This window comes from Bufo bufo, chromosome 9, assembly GCF_905171765.1.
Source record: "Bufo bufo chromosome 9, aBufBuf1.1, whole genome shotgun sequence".
Taxonomy (NCBI): domain Eukaryota; kingdom Metazoa; phylum Chordata; class Amphibia; order Anura; family Bufonidae; genus Bufo; species Bufo bufo.
The window spans coordinates 39,947,805-39,963,853 of NC_053397.1; the positions used below are offsets into that span (position 1 = coordinate 39,947,805).

The window sequence follows — 16,049 nt, forward strand, 5'->3', positions numbered from 1 at the left end:
AGAGCAATGGCACTCGTGAAAGATTGACAAGGCCAGGAAAGATCTCCAGTCCTGTCAATCGAGGGGTAAGGGGGGGCCTCTTGATTGGTGAACGAATTACATTCCTAGGAATCGATTCATTCATGTTTAGAAATCAGCATTAGCAAGGAACAGAAGAGTATTGGTTAGAACTAATCATAGTAAATAATCAGGAAAATCTGTATTTATACAGAGGAGCAGACATTACCTAGTAAGAAACTAATGAACGAGTCAAACATGAGTGAGGGCCCTGTCTGCAAGAGATAAGGAACCGGCAGAAACTGCAAAGATTTAAAATTCTGTATTTGACCTACAGATAAACCTGGAACTTAGATACGGCAACATGCTAGCTAAACACTGGACCGGCTGCAGTTCACATCGTAACCACTGGGTGGCCACACATAGACATACAGGATAGACATTTTGTGAGATAGTAAAAAAACACATCTGGGGTATGTTGAGAAAAGGTAAGCAAAAGCAAGGAAGGAAACATCTAACTGGGTCATGGTATCTGAACATAGGTAAGGTGGAAAACTAATGTTAAAATGAGTTATATATGCCCCATATGGATATGAGTTAAAGGATAAAATTCTGGTTACCTACATCTGCCAGGAGATGGAGCTAAGGAGCTTACTGCATACTGTTTACACACTAACCTCTTCCCAACATCTGCCATACGTGTGCTGTAGAAGTAGGGTCTTTCAAGATGGAGCTGAGTGGGCTCTATAGCTGGCGGGTGCCTTCAGTTATACACAGCAGACACAAGTTGTCAATGTTCGTAAACAAAGACAACTTTGATTATGGTAATTTAACCTCTCAGATGCCATGGGAAATTGGGACCACAATATCTGAGTGTTCATTTACCAGGAGAAGGTTCAGATCACGGGGACCGTTTGATTACTGTCCTGTGAAGGCTCCCAGGCCTGCCATAGTTAAGTTCTTATTGAGCCCTGTGGGTTTAATATAAACATAGCAATTTTCCAATAAACTGCAATGGTAGAAACAAGCTGATGATTGTATGTTCAAGAACCCTATGGGGGCTAGAAAAAAAAAGTTTATAAAAAAAAAATTGGTATTGCCAATTTCAAATGTATGTGAATGCTGTAATGGGGGAAAAAAATATAAAAAATTGCTGAATCAACATTTTTGGGTAATTTGCCTCCCATAAAGTTAAATAAAAGTGATGAAAAAGTCATGCATACCGCCAAAATGGTATCAATCAAAACTAAAGATCCCCCAAAAAAGAGCCCTTACACAGTTCTGTAGATGGAAATATCAAAAAGTTATAGATGTTCATGCAAAGAAAGTTTTAGTCAAAGTTTATTTTTTATTTTTAATGTATTGAAATATATATAAATTTAGTATACCGGTAATGGTACTGACCTGCAGAATAAATGTAATATGTCATGTTTGCAGCACAATGAATGCCGTTAACACAAAACAATGATAGAATTGAGTTAATTTACCAATTCCACATAATTTAGGATCGTTTTCCAGCTTCTTATTACATTGCATGGTATATTAAAGGGATTGTCCCACAAAAAATATTCTACAGTTATTCAGTTATTTCTTTGTCCGGCTCACTGAGAAGGCCGCATCCTTCAACTGCCGCCTGTGCTGTGATAGGGAGAGATCTGCAGCAGAAAGGACACTCCCCTAGAGCTGCCAGCTTGATATAAATCTAGCCGAGCAATGAATGTGGAGATCTCTGGATCCATGTAAGGTACAGGGCTGGTCGTAGCTTTGTTAGAAAGAGATTGTCATGTACTATATGTTGATGTCTGATTTTCATTTTTTACATCAGTCATGGGATAACTCCTGTAAATCGTGCCATTAGAAAGTAAAACTTGTCCAGCAAAAAAACTGACCCTCATATGGCTGTGAGCAGAAGAATAAAAAAGGTAGGGAGCAAAAGAACACAACAATGAAAAAATAAAAATTGTCTATTCCGAGAAGCGGTTAAACGCTAATACAACTGCAAAAAAAGGGGGTCAGTCAGCACATCCCAATGTGCAGGTGCACGCTGCCATGGCTAGAAACATACAGGAAAGAAAGACGATGCAGCAGCACTCTGCAAACACAAATAAAGTACAATAATGCCATAATTATAGAAAACATTCTGGTGCTAATGCTACGCTTATTTTGCAAATTTGAGATTCTTGGCAAATACATTTTGTACAAAATTATTTGAGCCCGTCTGCCAAACGTCAAGGCGATCTCTATAAGACGGGAACCTAACACTAAATCCTACCTCTTATGTGCCATAATGGCCACCATAAAATTCAGGGACGCTAAGGCTAACACAGTGATGCAGTAAGCTCCCTCTAGTGTCGGCCGCTGGCATTCAGAATTTTATAGTTTGTGTATAAAAAGGAGTTCAGATCACAGTAAAGACGTACTATAAATTAGTCACAATACTTTACACCTAAAATGACATTATGTTAAAAGGTGAACACTAAAATGTATTCGGTTCACCCCTGCGAGAAGAACAGGTGATTTAAAGTATTAAAGTGGCATTGCCCCGGGCTATGTTATACAGTATGAAGAAATCCATTCTTTACTGCTTGGCATGCAAAACGAAAGAAAACAATTCAGTTTCCTGAACTGATTTGTTTGATGTGAATCTTTAGAGAAATAATAATTAAAGATTAGATTTAAAAAAAAAAATCTACTAAATGAGCAGCTCCTATCTATGACTTGAACCTTCCAACAAGGCAAGAATAAAATATAAAAAATGCCATAGGTGCAGGAGTCTGTTGTCTTCATCATGATGATGCATAGAAATGTATATTTGCTGATATTGCTTTGATTGTATTAATTTGTTTTTGTAATGTAATTTATTCCTCCAGTTTCCAGCAATTTACCTACCACTGAGCTGCTGGTAATGATCTCCCATATGTTGTGTGAGACAGAATGAGCTTGAAGGGTATCTGCTTAAAATCATAGGTCTCTTCAATGGAGTCTACGGTATATGATATTATTGATTTGTGAATTTTATATATTCGAGGTATAGATTTGACTTACAGATCACAACTACCACAACTGAAAAGCAACTGAAAAGACATATTTGAGTACTATACATATATCTCTTTTATATATATAAATGAGTTTCTGTCTGTCCCGACATCTGTCTGTCTGTTCTTTATGCGCGACCAAACGACTGAACCGATCTTCACCCAATTTGGCACACAGGTACATCAGGTGTCCGGGAAGGTTTTAGACCGGGTCTCAGCTCTCTAAGACGTACCGTTCCCGAGATATTCCCAAAAAATGACCTGCATTAGCCAATACAAGTCAGCAAGTCTTTCTCTTCAAATCCCAACTGCCATACACACGGTCACATGTCCCATATCAGCCAATAGAAGCTCGCAGGCCCTTAGTCTCCACACACAGTTTTGCTCCAGGTTTCCTTAACAACCCAGCCATTTTTCTTCACTGCTGTAGGTCAGCTTTAGGCTAGGGCTACACGACGACATGTGTTGCTTGACAATATGTCTCATGACACATAGGGCACAACTACACTGCGACATTGATGTCGCACGACAATTTTTATAATGGTAGTCTATGGTGTTGCACTGTGACATGCTGCGACTGTGACCATACAGTCACAAAAATCCATCTTGGATGTATTTTTTGAGAGTGTCGTGTCGCAGTCGCAGCATGTCCCATGTCGCAGTGCGACATCATTATAAAAATTGTTGTGCAACATTGGTGCAACAAAATGTCGTCGTGTAGCCCTAGCCTTAAAGGGGCAGAGCGCTGTGGAGGTCACTGTTAAGGGGGCAGGGGGCACTATTAAAGGGTAGCTGCTGTGGAGCTCACTGTTAAAGGGGGGAACTGTGGAGGTCACTGTTAAAGGGTCGTTCACTGTGGATATTACTGTTAAGGGGGCAGGGGCCACATTTAAAAGGGCAGCTGCTGTGGAGGTCACTGTTAAGTCAGCAGGGTACTGTGAGGTCACTGTTTAGGGAACAGGGTACTGTGGAGGTCACTGTTTAGGGAACGGGGTACTGTGGAGGTCACTGTTTAGGGAACGGGGTACTGTGGATGTCACTGTTTAGGGAACGGGGTACTGTGGCAGTCACTGTTAAAGGGACAGGTGCTGTGGCGGTCTCTGTTAAGGGAGCAGGGAACAGTGGAGGTCACAGAAAAGGGGACATTCACTTATAGAGGTCAGTGTTAAGGGGTGGGCCTCTGAGGAGGTCAATGTCAAGGGAGTGGGGTGCTGTGAAACTCACTGTTAAAGGGGTGGGTTGCTGTGAAGGTCAAAGTTAAGGGGATGGGCTGTTGTGGAGGTCCCATTTTAGGGGGCAGGGCACTGTGGGGGGTCAGTTTTAAGGGGTTCGGGGCTGTGGAGTTCATTGTTAAGGGGGGTACTGTAGAGGTCACTGTTATGGGGGATACTGTTGATATCTTTTAATGACACACAGAAACATTAAATAAAATAGATGAAATATACCCGTGTGAAGCCAGGTCCTTCAGCTAGTATGTATTTTTATATATATATATATATATATATATGTATAATATTTATAAGTGTGCACTAGTACTAAGCAAACTTGCGATTTGCAAGTTCGGGTCATCTAAGAATTCCGTAATGGATTCTGTTACCACGGACCATAATGAAATTCTATAACGGCATGCACCATAGAAGCCAATAGGAGGCATTCCGTATTGCATTCCATCGTAATAGAAGTCTATGCTGGCCATAGGCTTCAGTGATGCATGCCGTCATAGAATTCCTTTATGGTCTGTGGTAACGGAATCCATTACGGAATTCTTAGATAACCCGAATGTCGAACTTACAAATCGCAAGTTCGCTCAACACTAGTGGGCACCCTTCTTTTAAAAGGGCCCATAACAACTTCCTGATCTTCGATTGCACATTCCATCTATTTTTTTGACTCTATGTTGTGCCATCCCTTTATTATTCCCTCTAGAAGTTACAAATAAATTACTAGCAGTTTGCAATGAAGGTCCTGATGAGTGTTACTATTTGAGGGGGGGGGGGTGTCCCTGCACATTCTGACACAGGCAGCACTGATTGGATAGTGGAAGACTGTGCAGGGACACGCCCCCAACTGTTAACAGCCTTTTGCAGAGTGCTGGAAATGAATTCATAATTTCCATCAGGAAAAAAAAAAGAAATGGCACATCATAGAGTCATAAGAACAGATGCTCCAGAACTGTTATTACGCGGAGAATGCAAGTAGTTACTAAAGCAAACATGTCAGGAGAGGGGACGGGTCCTCATTAAAGGGTTTTTACTTACATCCATAGGATGTGCCATAAATGTCTTATATGCAGGGTTCACCTCTGGGTCCCACATTTTTCCCCCAACAATATCTTCCTGATTGTGGCTGCCACAGATGGTCAGAACTTTTGAAACAGCCATAAGCAAGTGAATGGGAGTTAAAGCAACATCACCATAGCTACAGGAACAGTGCGGCACAGTCCTGACTACCTCTGGCTGCTTCATCTAGGTAGGAGGTAGCTAGGGTCCCATCCTTAGATATGAATATCACTTTAAGGAGGTGGAAGGGGGCGTACTACAAAGCTTCCTCTAGACGTTTGATGTTCAGTTAAAGGGGTTGTGTCGCTTCAGCAAGTGGCATTTATCATATAGAGAAAGTTAATACAAGGCACTTACTAATGTTTTGTGATTGTCCATATTGCTTCCTTTGCTGGATGGATTCATTTCCCCCCACATTATACACTGCTCGTTTCCATGGTTACGACCACCCTGCAATCCACCAGCAGTGGGCGTGCTTACACACTATAGGAAAAAGTGAGATCACATAGGCTGGAGCTTTTTCCTATATTGTGCACAAGCACGACCACCACTGCTGGATTGCAGGGTGGTCGTGACCATAAAAAACTATCAGTTTATAATGTGATGGAAAAATGAATCCAGCCAGCAAAGGAGGCAATATGGAGAATCACAATACATTAGGAAGTGCCTTGTATTACCTTTCTCTACATGATGAATGCCATTTGCTGAAGTGAGACAACCCCTTTAAGCTTAGTGAAATATAAGAGCTCCTCAGATAACTGGTCTCGTTACTCAGCTCCCTCTTGGTATCTATACTTTTCCTTTTGTTTCTTATCTGAGGCGGTAAAATTCATTCTGTCATAAATCCTCTTCCTAGTAGTGATAATTAAGTGTTAACATTCAATTTCACTGCAGGCTGAAAAACAAGATGCAGTGTAGCCTGCCTGACCATCAAATGTCACCACATGTGAAAATTACTATATTTTCTAATTTATTTTTACGATATTTTCTAATTTATTTTTACAAGAATAGATATGAGAAAATAAAAAAATAAGCACAAAATAAAGACAAAAATAAATCGCAAAAAATATTTTAACAATGTGTTACTTTTTGGTGGATGGTAAGTTCCCTTTAAATGACAAATGTAACTTCACATGTTCAGTGTTATCCTATATGTACAGTATACAGTAGAATAATGCAATCATTGAGTATTGGCCACTTCAAGTAGCGAAGTTTTTCTGGATTTCAGGCATATACATAGGCCTATAGATGCAGGTTATAATAAACGGTGCTTGATCATATGAAACAAAGTGAGAATGTGCCGTATCCGTCAGTGGCTAATGGCGATTTCCAAACCATTTAATGTTATTTTACTGAGTTTAGATGATATTACTTGTTTATTCTTTATAGAGAATTAAAGGCGACAGTAACATAGAATTTCACTGGAACAGATCATCTGAAGTGGCCGCTTTATTCAAATTGTATTATCGTTCGCACAGTGGCTGATACTGCTGGCGATCACTTCATAAACAAAGCTAATGTCTGGAAATTGGGTTGGAAAGGCATTTTCTTGTGAACATTTCCCATGTTTTTACAGAAATAACAAATTCTTTTAGAATTGGCCAATAAATATTCTTGCTGACTGGCACATTGTCCTTTTAGAATTAAAGCTTACCTGGGGTTTCAAAAAAACGTTTGCCTAACGGTCGTGTTTCTTTGTACATTCATAGCAGTTAAAGGGGTTGTCCCGCGAAAATTATTCTGCGGTCTTCAAACCAGCACCTGAATCTTAATACTTTTGTAATTGCATGTAAATACAAATTTAGCATCGCAGGCACCCAGTGGCGTCGCCAGGGGGGGGGCCAGAGGGGGCCACGGCCCCCCCTACATCATGCTGTGCCCCCCCAACTAAAATGCCCCCCCAAGTGAGCCGCCGCCGCCGGGCACAGGGAGATGAGCGCTTTCATTGCGCTCATCTCCTTAGTAATCTGCCTGTGCCAGCGGAGGTGCAGGGGAGGGAGAGGCGTGTCCCTTCCCCTTCCTCTGATAGGCTGCAGGCACTAGGCCGGCAGCCTATCAGAGGCCGGCGCAGGCGGGGCGATGATGTCATCGCGCCGCCTGAGCCTTACAGCGCGGGACACAGGAAGAGTCTGCATCGCATCGCTGACACTGAGGTAAGTATAAGTTTTTTTTTTTTTTTTTTTTTTTTTTTACAATAGTGTTACTGGCATTGGGGGGGCTTATTACAATGAGGGGGGCTTATTACAATGGGGGGGCTTATTACAATGGGGGGCTTATTACAATGGGGGGGCTTATTACAATGGGGGGCTTATTACAATGGGGGGCTTATTACAATGGGGGGGCTTATTACAATGAGGGGGGCTTATTACAATGGGGGGGCTTATTACAATGGGGGGGCTTATTACAATGAGGGGGGCTTATTACAATGGGGGGCTTATTACAATGGGGGGCTTATTACAATGGGGGGGCTTATTACAATGAGGGGGGCTTATTACAATGAGGGGGGCTTATTACAATGGGGGGCTTATTACAATGAGGGGGGCTTATTACAATGGGGGGCTTATTACAATGGGGGGCTTATTACAATGGGGGGCTTATTACAATGAGGGGGGCTTATTACAATGGGGGGGGGCTTATTACAATGGGGGGGCTTATTACAATGAGGGGGGCTTATTACAATGGGGGGGCTTATTACAATGAGGGGGGCTTATTACAATGGGGGGGCTTATTACAATGAGGGGGCTTATTACAATGGGGGGCTTATTACAATGAGGGGAGCTTATTACAATGGGGGGGCTTATTACAATGAGGGGGGCTTATTACAATGGGGGGGCTTATTACAATGGGGGGCTTATTACAATGAGGGGGGCTTATTACAATGGGGGGGCTTATTACAATGGGGAAGCTTATTACAATGGGGGGGATTATTACAATGAGGGGGGCTTATTACAATGGGGGGGCTTATTACAATGGGGGAGCTTATTACAATGTGGGGGCTTATTACAATGGGGGGGGCTTATTACAATGGGGGGGGCTTAATACTGGCACATGATGATGGGGGGACTTAATACTGGCACATGATGGGGGGGCTTAATACTGGCACATGATGGGGGGGCTTAATACTGGCAAGTGATGGGGGGGCTTAATACTGGCACGTAATGGGGGGCTTATTACTAGCACATAATGGGGGGCTTATTACTGGCACGTAATGGGGGGCTTATTACAAGCACGTAATGGGGGGGCTTATTACAAGCACGTAATGGGGGGCTTATTACTGGCACGTAATGGGGGGCTTATTACTGGCACGTGATGGGGGGCTTATTACTGGCACGTGATGGGGGGCTTATTACTGGCACATTGGGGGGCTTATTACTAGCACGTAATGGGGGGCTTATTACTGGCACGTAATGGGGGGCTTATTACAGGCACGTAATGGGGGGATTATTACTGGCACATAATGGGGGGCTTATTACTAGCACGTAATGGGGGGGCTTATTACTGGCACGTAATGGGGGGGCTTATTACTGGCACGTAATAGGGGGCTTATTACTGGCACATTGGGGGGCTTATTACTGGCACGTGATGGGGGCTTATTACTGGCACGTGATGGGGGCTTATTACTGGCACGTGATGGGGGGCTTATTACTGGCACGTGATGGGGGGCTTATTACTGGCACGTGATGGGGGGCTTATTACTGGCACGTGATGGGGGCTTATTACTGGCACATTGGGGGGCTCTTGTTACTGGCAGTGGCACGTTATTGAGGGCACTATAGGGGCATCTACTGAGGCCACAAAGAAGGGGTGTTTTATATGGGGGGCTCTGTACAGTAGCATTTTATACTGGGACACATTATGGTGGGTACTATGGAGAAGGGGAGACAGGAGTACTATGGAGTCATCTACGGGGGGCACTAAGAAGGGGTATTTTATACTTGCAAATTATGGGGGACACTGAGGGCATCTACTGGGGCACGATATATGGGGCATTTTATACTGGTACATTATGGGGGGCACTAGCAGGAAGGGGGAGAGGAGCACAATGGAGGCATTTACTGGGGCACTATATAGGGGTATTTTATACTGGCACATTATGGGGGACATTAGCTCAACTGGGGGCATTACAAGGGTGTATGTTTTGCACATTATAAAGAGAATTCTTTCTACTGGAGGGCATTATGGTGGGCTTTATTACTCCCCCATGGTATGACCCCCTAGTAGCAGCACCAGCCTCTCCCTGCTCTGCTATCCCTCTGCTCCTTCTCCAAATCCTTATTATGAAATCTTTCTCATTAGGATAAAACACAACATCAGCTCCGCTGAGCCCCCGGCCAAGTGTTGAAGTGGCGTCCGAGATCCCCAAGGGCCAAGCCAAGTAACTGTAAGTGTTCATGTGAAATATGTTTATTTTATACACTGCGTGCAGAATTATTAGGCAAATGAGTATTTTGACCACATCATCCTCTTTCTGCATGTTGTCTTACTCCAAGCTGTATAGGCTCGAAAGCCTACTACCAATTAAGCATATAAGGGGTGTGGTCTAATGACATCAACACCCTATATCAGGTGTGCATAATTATTAGGCAACTTCCTTTCCTTTGGCAAAATGGGTCAAAAGAAGGACTTGACAGGCTCAGAAAAGTCAAAAATAGTGAGATATCTTGCAGAGGGATGCAGCACTCTTAAAATTGCAAAGCTTCTGAAGCGTGATCATCGAACAATCAAGCGTTTCATTCAAAATAGTCAACAGGGTCGCAAGAAGCGTGTGGAAAAACCAATGCGCAAAATAACTGCCCATGAACTGAGAAAAGTCAAGCGTGCAGCTGCCAAGATGCCACTTGCCACCAGTTTGGCCATATTTCAGAGCTGCAACATCACTGGAGTGCCCAAAAGCACAAGGTGTGCAATACTCAGAGACATGGCCAAGGTAAGAAAGGCTGAAAGACGACCACCACTGAACAAGACACACAAGCTGAAACGTCAAGACTGGGCCAAGAAATATCTCAAGACTGATTTTTCTAAGGTTTTATGGACTGATGAAATGAGAGTGAGTCTTGATGGGCCAGATGGATGGGCCCGTGGCTGGATTGGTAAAGGGCAGAGAGCTCCAGTCCGACTCAGACGCCAGCAAGGTGGAGGTGGAGTACTGGTTTGGGCTGGTATCATCAAAGATGAGCTTGTGGGGCCTTTTTGGGTTGAGGATGGAGTCAAGCTCAACTCCCAGTCCTACTGCCAGTTTCTGGAAGACACCTTCTTCAAGCAGTGGTACAGGAAGAAGTCTGCATCCTTCAAGAAAAACATGATTTTCATGCAGGACAATGCTCCATCACACGCGTCCAAGTACTCCACAGCGTGGCTGGCAAGAAAGGGTATAAAAGAAGAAAATCTAATAACATGGCCTCCTTGTTCACCTGATCTGAACCCCATTGAGAACCTGTGGTCCATCATCAAATGTGAGATTTACAAGAAGGGAAAACAGTACACCTCTCTGAACAGTGTCTGGGAGGCTGTGGTTGCTGCTGCACGCAATGTTGATGGTGAACAGATCAAAACACTGACAGAATCCATGGATGGCAGGCTTTTGAGTGTCCTTGCAAAGAAAGGTGGCTATATTGGTCACTGATTTGTTTTTGTTTTGTTTTTGAATGTCAGAAATGTATATTTGTGAATGTTGAGATGTTATATTGGTTTCACTGGTAAAAATAAATAATTGAAATGGGTATATATTTGTTTTTTGTTAAGTTGCCTAATAATTATGCACAGTAATAGTCACCTGCACACACAGATATCCCCCTAAAATAGCTAAAACTAAAAACAAACTAAAAACTACTTCCAAAAATATTCAGCTTTGATATTAATGAGTTTTTTGGGTTCATTGAGAACATGGTTGTTGTTCAATAATAAAATTAATCCTCAAAAATACAACTTGCCTAATAATTCTGCACTCCCTGTATATGTACACTCCTGTGAGAGGCGGGGAGGGAGATCTGTGGATGACACTGTTATAGGGAGGGAGATCTGTGGATGACACTGTTATAGGGAGGGAGATCTGTGGATGACACTGTTATAGGGAGGAAGATCTGTGGATGACACTGTTATAGGGAGGGAGATCTGTGGATGACACTGTTATAGGGAGGGAGATCTGTGGATGACACTGTTATGGAGGGGGAAATGGGGATGACACTGTCATGGAGGGGGAAATGGGGATGACACTGTCATGGGGTGGATCTGTGGATGACACATATAGCATAAGATGCTATATACGGTATGTGGCATCCACAGATCCCCCCCATAGCAGTGTCATCCACAGATCCCCCTCTCTATAAAAGTGTCATCCACAGACAGCTGGACTTTTCTTCCCTGTTGCGGTTTTAGGTATTGGGTAAAGTATTGTAGCATTTCTAAGCGTACTTGTGTAAATGTATCATTGTTATAGCTGCCCCCCCTACTTTTGTTCTGGCCCCCAGTGTGCCCCCCCAAAATTTGAAAGCTAGAGACGCCACTGCAGGCACCCCAACTACAGGAGCCCCAGAAGGCTACTTTCACACTAGCGTTTCTCTTTTCCGGTATTGAGATCAGTCATTGTATCTCAATACCTGAGAAAAACGCTTCTGTTTTGTTCCTATTCATTGTCAATGGGGACAAAACTGAACCGGAGGGAACGATATGCTCCAAAAAGCATTCCGTTCCATTTGGTTGTGTTCCCAAGCTGTGGTTTTCTTTCTATCATGGGATGTGGAGCAAAACGGTGGGGACGGATGCGATGGGGACGGATCCGTTTTCTCTGACACAATAGAAAACGTATCCGTCCCCCATTGTCTTTCAATGGTGTTCATGATGGATCCACCCTCGCTATGCTACAGATAATACAACCGTTCATAACGGATGCAGATGGTTGTATTATCAGTAACGGAAGCGTTTTTGCTGATCCCTGCCGGATCCAGCAAAAACGCTAGTGTGAAAGTAGCCGAACCAAGGTGTGTCCTGGGGAAGAAAAGGTGCGCCCTTCTTTCACTGTACTGTCCTAAGCAGCAACGGAGAGAGGAAATCCACTTTGCATGACTGTAAAAGCCAGAGCCACTACCACCCCCATCCTCCTCCTGGGCTCTCTGCATATGACATAGAGACAAAGACATAGATTTTTTCTTTCTTTCAGGAAAATGATCAGGTTACACAATCCACCCTGTTAAAGCAAAGCTTTTCCTTTGACCTGCTATACCATTTATAGATTTACTATATTTAGTAAATGACTTGCAGAATGAAGAGATCATTTACCAAGATCCCTTAGGGGTTTTCTTTCCCCCTTGCTTTACGATCTCTTAATGGACTCCCATGTCAGACAAGGTTATGAGTGTTGTGTTACCTTGCCCTTCGACTAATATTCAAAGCCTTATGTTAAATGGCTTCTGAAATCTTATTATCCTGTTACCTCTTTTGGTCTGTTCCAAAAACTGATTCAAGCCATTGTTTAATGGCTATGTACACATTTGGAGGCAAATTTTGTTTATGATTGCATTTTACTCGTTTTTGGCAAAAAAAAATATTTTTAATTGGCATTTATTAAAAATATTGAGCCATTCTGTCACAAAGGGTTAAATGTTTTTCTAACTGTGTGACTGGTACTTTCAATTTGTACCAGTCATCTAATAACCCTTTTCTCTAATTTACTATGGGGTCATAAACATTTATTTAAGCCACATTCTTATCAGTAAGAAAAGAACTGAGGTATAATGGTGTATAGCCTTTAAAGGGGTATTCCCATCTTGCTACTTCATTCTCAATTGCTGCCAGCTAGCTGTTCACTTCCTGGTTTTTCTGCAGCTAAGGCTGGGCGGGCTTAGGCAGCTAGAGTGAAGGCCGGCCACACCTCCTTATGACATCACAGTGAGAGCTGAGTCCTGCGTGCTCGTTCATGTGAAGAGTATGACTCATCAGTCTGCAGTGTCTGTGAGGGGAATGGTCACGCCATGTGAAGTGAGCTCAGTGCGCAGTAACACGTGGCTGTTCTGCAGTTTTACACATAAAATATCTGTCTGATCTTTTACAAACCCATTCTGTGCATCAAAAACTATAATTCCATATTATACATTAGCCCAAAAGCTTGACCAACCCCCACCCACCAGCACTGATGCAGATTTGTTTCCATTACAGCTGTACTCCAGTTGTGTATAAACCTCACACTATGTATCTTTATAGATGCATATACAGCTCAGCTACATGTGTCTTCTCCAGTCCCCTAACATCACTTTGGCTGAATGGCTTCCTATACAGCCCTGCTACATCTTTATTCTACTCCCCTGCTAGCACTGTGTCTGAAAAGCTTCATATACAGCTCTGCTACATCTGTCTGTTTATCTCTTCAACCAGCACTGTGTCAGAACACCCGCATATTCAGCTCTGCTACATCTGTTTCTCTTTCACCAGCATTGATGCTGACCTGCCACATATACAGCTCTGATACATCTGTTTTTATCTTCAACCAGCACTGTGTCAGAAAACCTGCATATTCAGCTTTGCTACAACTGTTTCTCTTTCTCCAGCATTGATGCTGACCTTCCACACATACAGCTCTGCTACATCTGTTTTTATCTTCAACCAGCACTGTGTCAGAACACCCACATATTCAGCTCTGCTACATCTGTTTCTCTTTCACCAGCATTGATGCTGACCTGCCACATATACAGCTCTGCTACATCTGTTTTTATCTTCAACCAGCACTGTGTCAGAACACCCGCATATTCAGCTCTGCTACATCTGTTTCTCTTTCACCAGCATTGATGCTGACCTGCCACATATACAGCTCTGCTACATCTGTTTTTATCTTCAACCAGCACTGTGTCAGAACACCCGCATATTCAGCTCTGCTACATCTGTTTCTCTTTCACCAGCCCCCAAGTGCCTCCATCTGCCCCCAAGTGCCTCCATCTGCCCCATATAGCCGCCCATTAGCCTCATATAGCCGCCCATTAGCCTCATATATCCGCCCATTAGCCTCATATAGCCGCCCATCAGCCCCCAAAGTCGCCCATTAGCCTCATATAGCCGCCCATATAGCCTCATATAGCCGCCCATATAGCCTCCATCTGCCCCCAAAGCCCCTCATATAACCGCCCATATGCCTCCATCTGCCCCAAAAGTGACTCCATCTGCCCCCAATCGCATATATAACAAATACTCACCCCGCTGTCTCTCCCACGCCATCCGCACTCGTCTCTTCCTTCCACGAACTGATCGGCCAGCCGCGCATGCGCAGATCTATTTTGAACGCAGCTCAAAGGAAAATAGATCTGCGCACGCGCGGCCGGCCGGAGACGTGCGCGATCTCGAGAAGAATAGATTACCAGGGAATGATGTGCGCAGGCGCGGCCCATGGATGCGGCCGGCGAGCGGTGGTCGTATCCATGGGCAGCGACTATAAACAATGCTATATGATTTTTTCATTTTATTCAAAACCTATAGGATTTAGAAAAAGGATTATATTTAGGGAAGGGGGGGTCGGGACAGTTATCCACAGCAGGGGCGGGGGTAGGGACAGTTATCCACAGGGGGGGGAGGGACACTTATCCACAGCAGGGGGGGGGGGTAGGGACCGTTATCCACAGCAGGGGGGGGAGGGACACTTATCCACAGCAGGGGGGGGGGGGGGTAGGGACAGTTATCCACAGCAGGGGGGGTAGGGACAGTTATCCACAGCAGGGGGGGTAGGGACAGTTATCCACAGCAGGGGGGGGGGGTAGGGACCGTTATCCACAGCAGGGGGGGTAGGGACACTTATCCACAGCAGGGGGGGTAGGGACAGTTATCCACAGGGGGGATAGGGACAGTTATCCACAGCAGGGGGGGTAGGGACAGTTATCCACGGGGGGGGGGGGGCGGGCCAGTTATCCACAGCAGGGGGGGGGGGTCGGGCCAGTTATCCACAGCAGGGGGGGGGGTCGGGCCAGTTATCCACAGCAGGGGGGGGTCGGGCCAGTTATCCACAGCAGGGCAGCTCTGACAGCTCCCCTCCCCTCCTCCTCCTCCTGAAGGGGGGGAGGGGTCGGCACAGTAACAGAGCAGTGCAGCCCATTCTCACCATTCACTGACCCTGGCTGCGCTGCTGAACGCTGACAGCTCCCCTCCTCCACCACCTGAAAGGGGAGGTCGGCACAGTTACACACAGCAGCGCAGCCCTGTTCTCCTCACCATTCACTGATCAGGGCTGCACTGCTGAAGGCTGACAGCTCCCCTCCGCCTCCACCATTCTCTCCCTCTACGTCCGCTGCATACAGAGCATCGGCGTGCGCGCTCATGTGATGACTGAGCGGCAGGCAAGAAGAAGAGAAGCTTATGCGCAAGCGCGGCCAAGGGACTCGCTCCAGAGGAGATGGACGTTTCTAGGGGAGACCAAATCAAGCACTGGGGTACAATCCACAATATTTGACCTAGAAAGGTAGAAATTTTATAATAGTTTATATTGGCAAAAATGATCATTGGCACATACTTAATGAAATAAAGTATGATCATTAAGATGAGAATACTCCTTTAAGTATCAGCAGTTATTACTAATTCATGTATATTTTCTGTTCCAGAGCTGGGTTGATCCTATATTTATCTAATACCCGTAAATACCCATAGAGCAAGCTAATAGTAATAGGGACCTGTCCCCTCTCCTGACATGTTGTAGCAACTACTTACATTCCTTACATTATAATAACAATTCTGGAGCATCTATTCTTATGACTCTATGTTGTGCCAC

At 44.4% G+C, this 16,049-nt stretch overlaps 1 protein-coding gene across 1 annotated transcript in view; it reads left to right on the forward strand.

Moving 5' to 3' along the window:
• Positions 1-16,049, forward strand: part of CACNA2D3 (calcium voltage-gated channel auxiliary subunit alpha2delta 3) — a 959,782-nt gene that overhangs the window by 188,493 nt on the left and 755,240 nt on the right. The window lies entirely within an intron of this gene.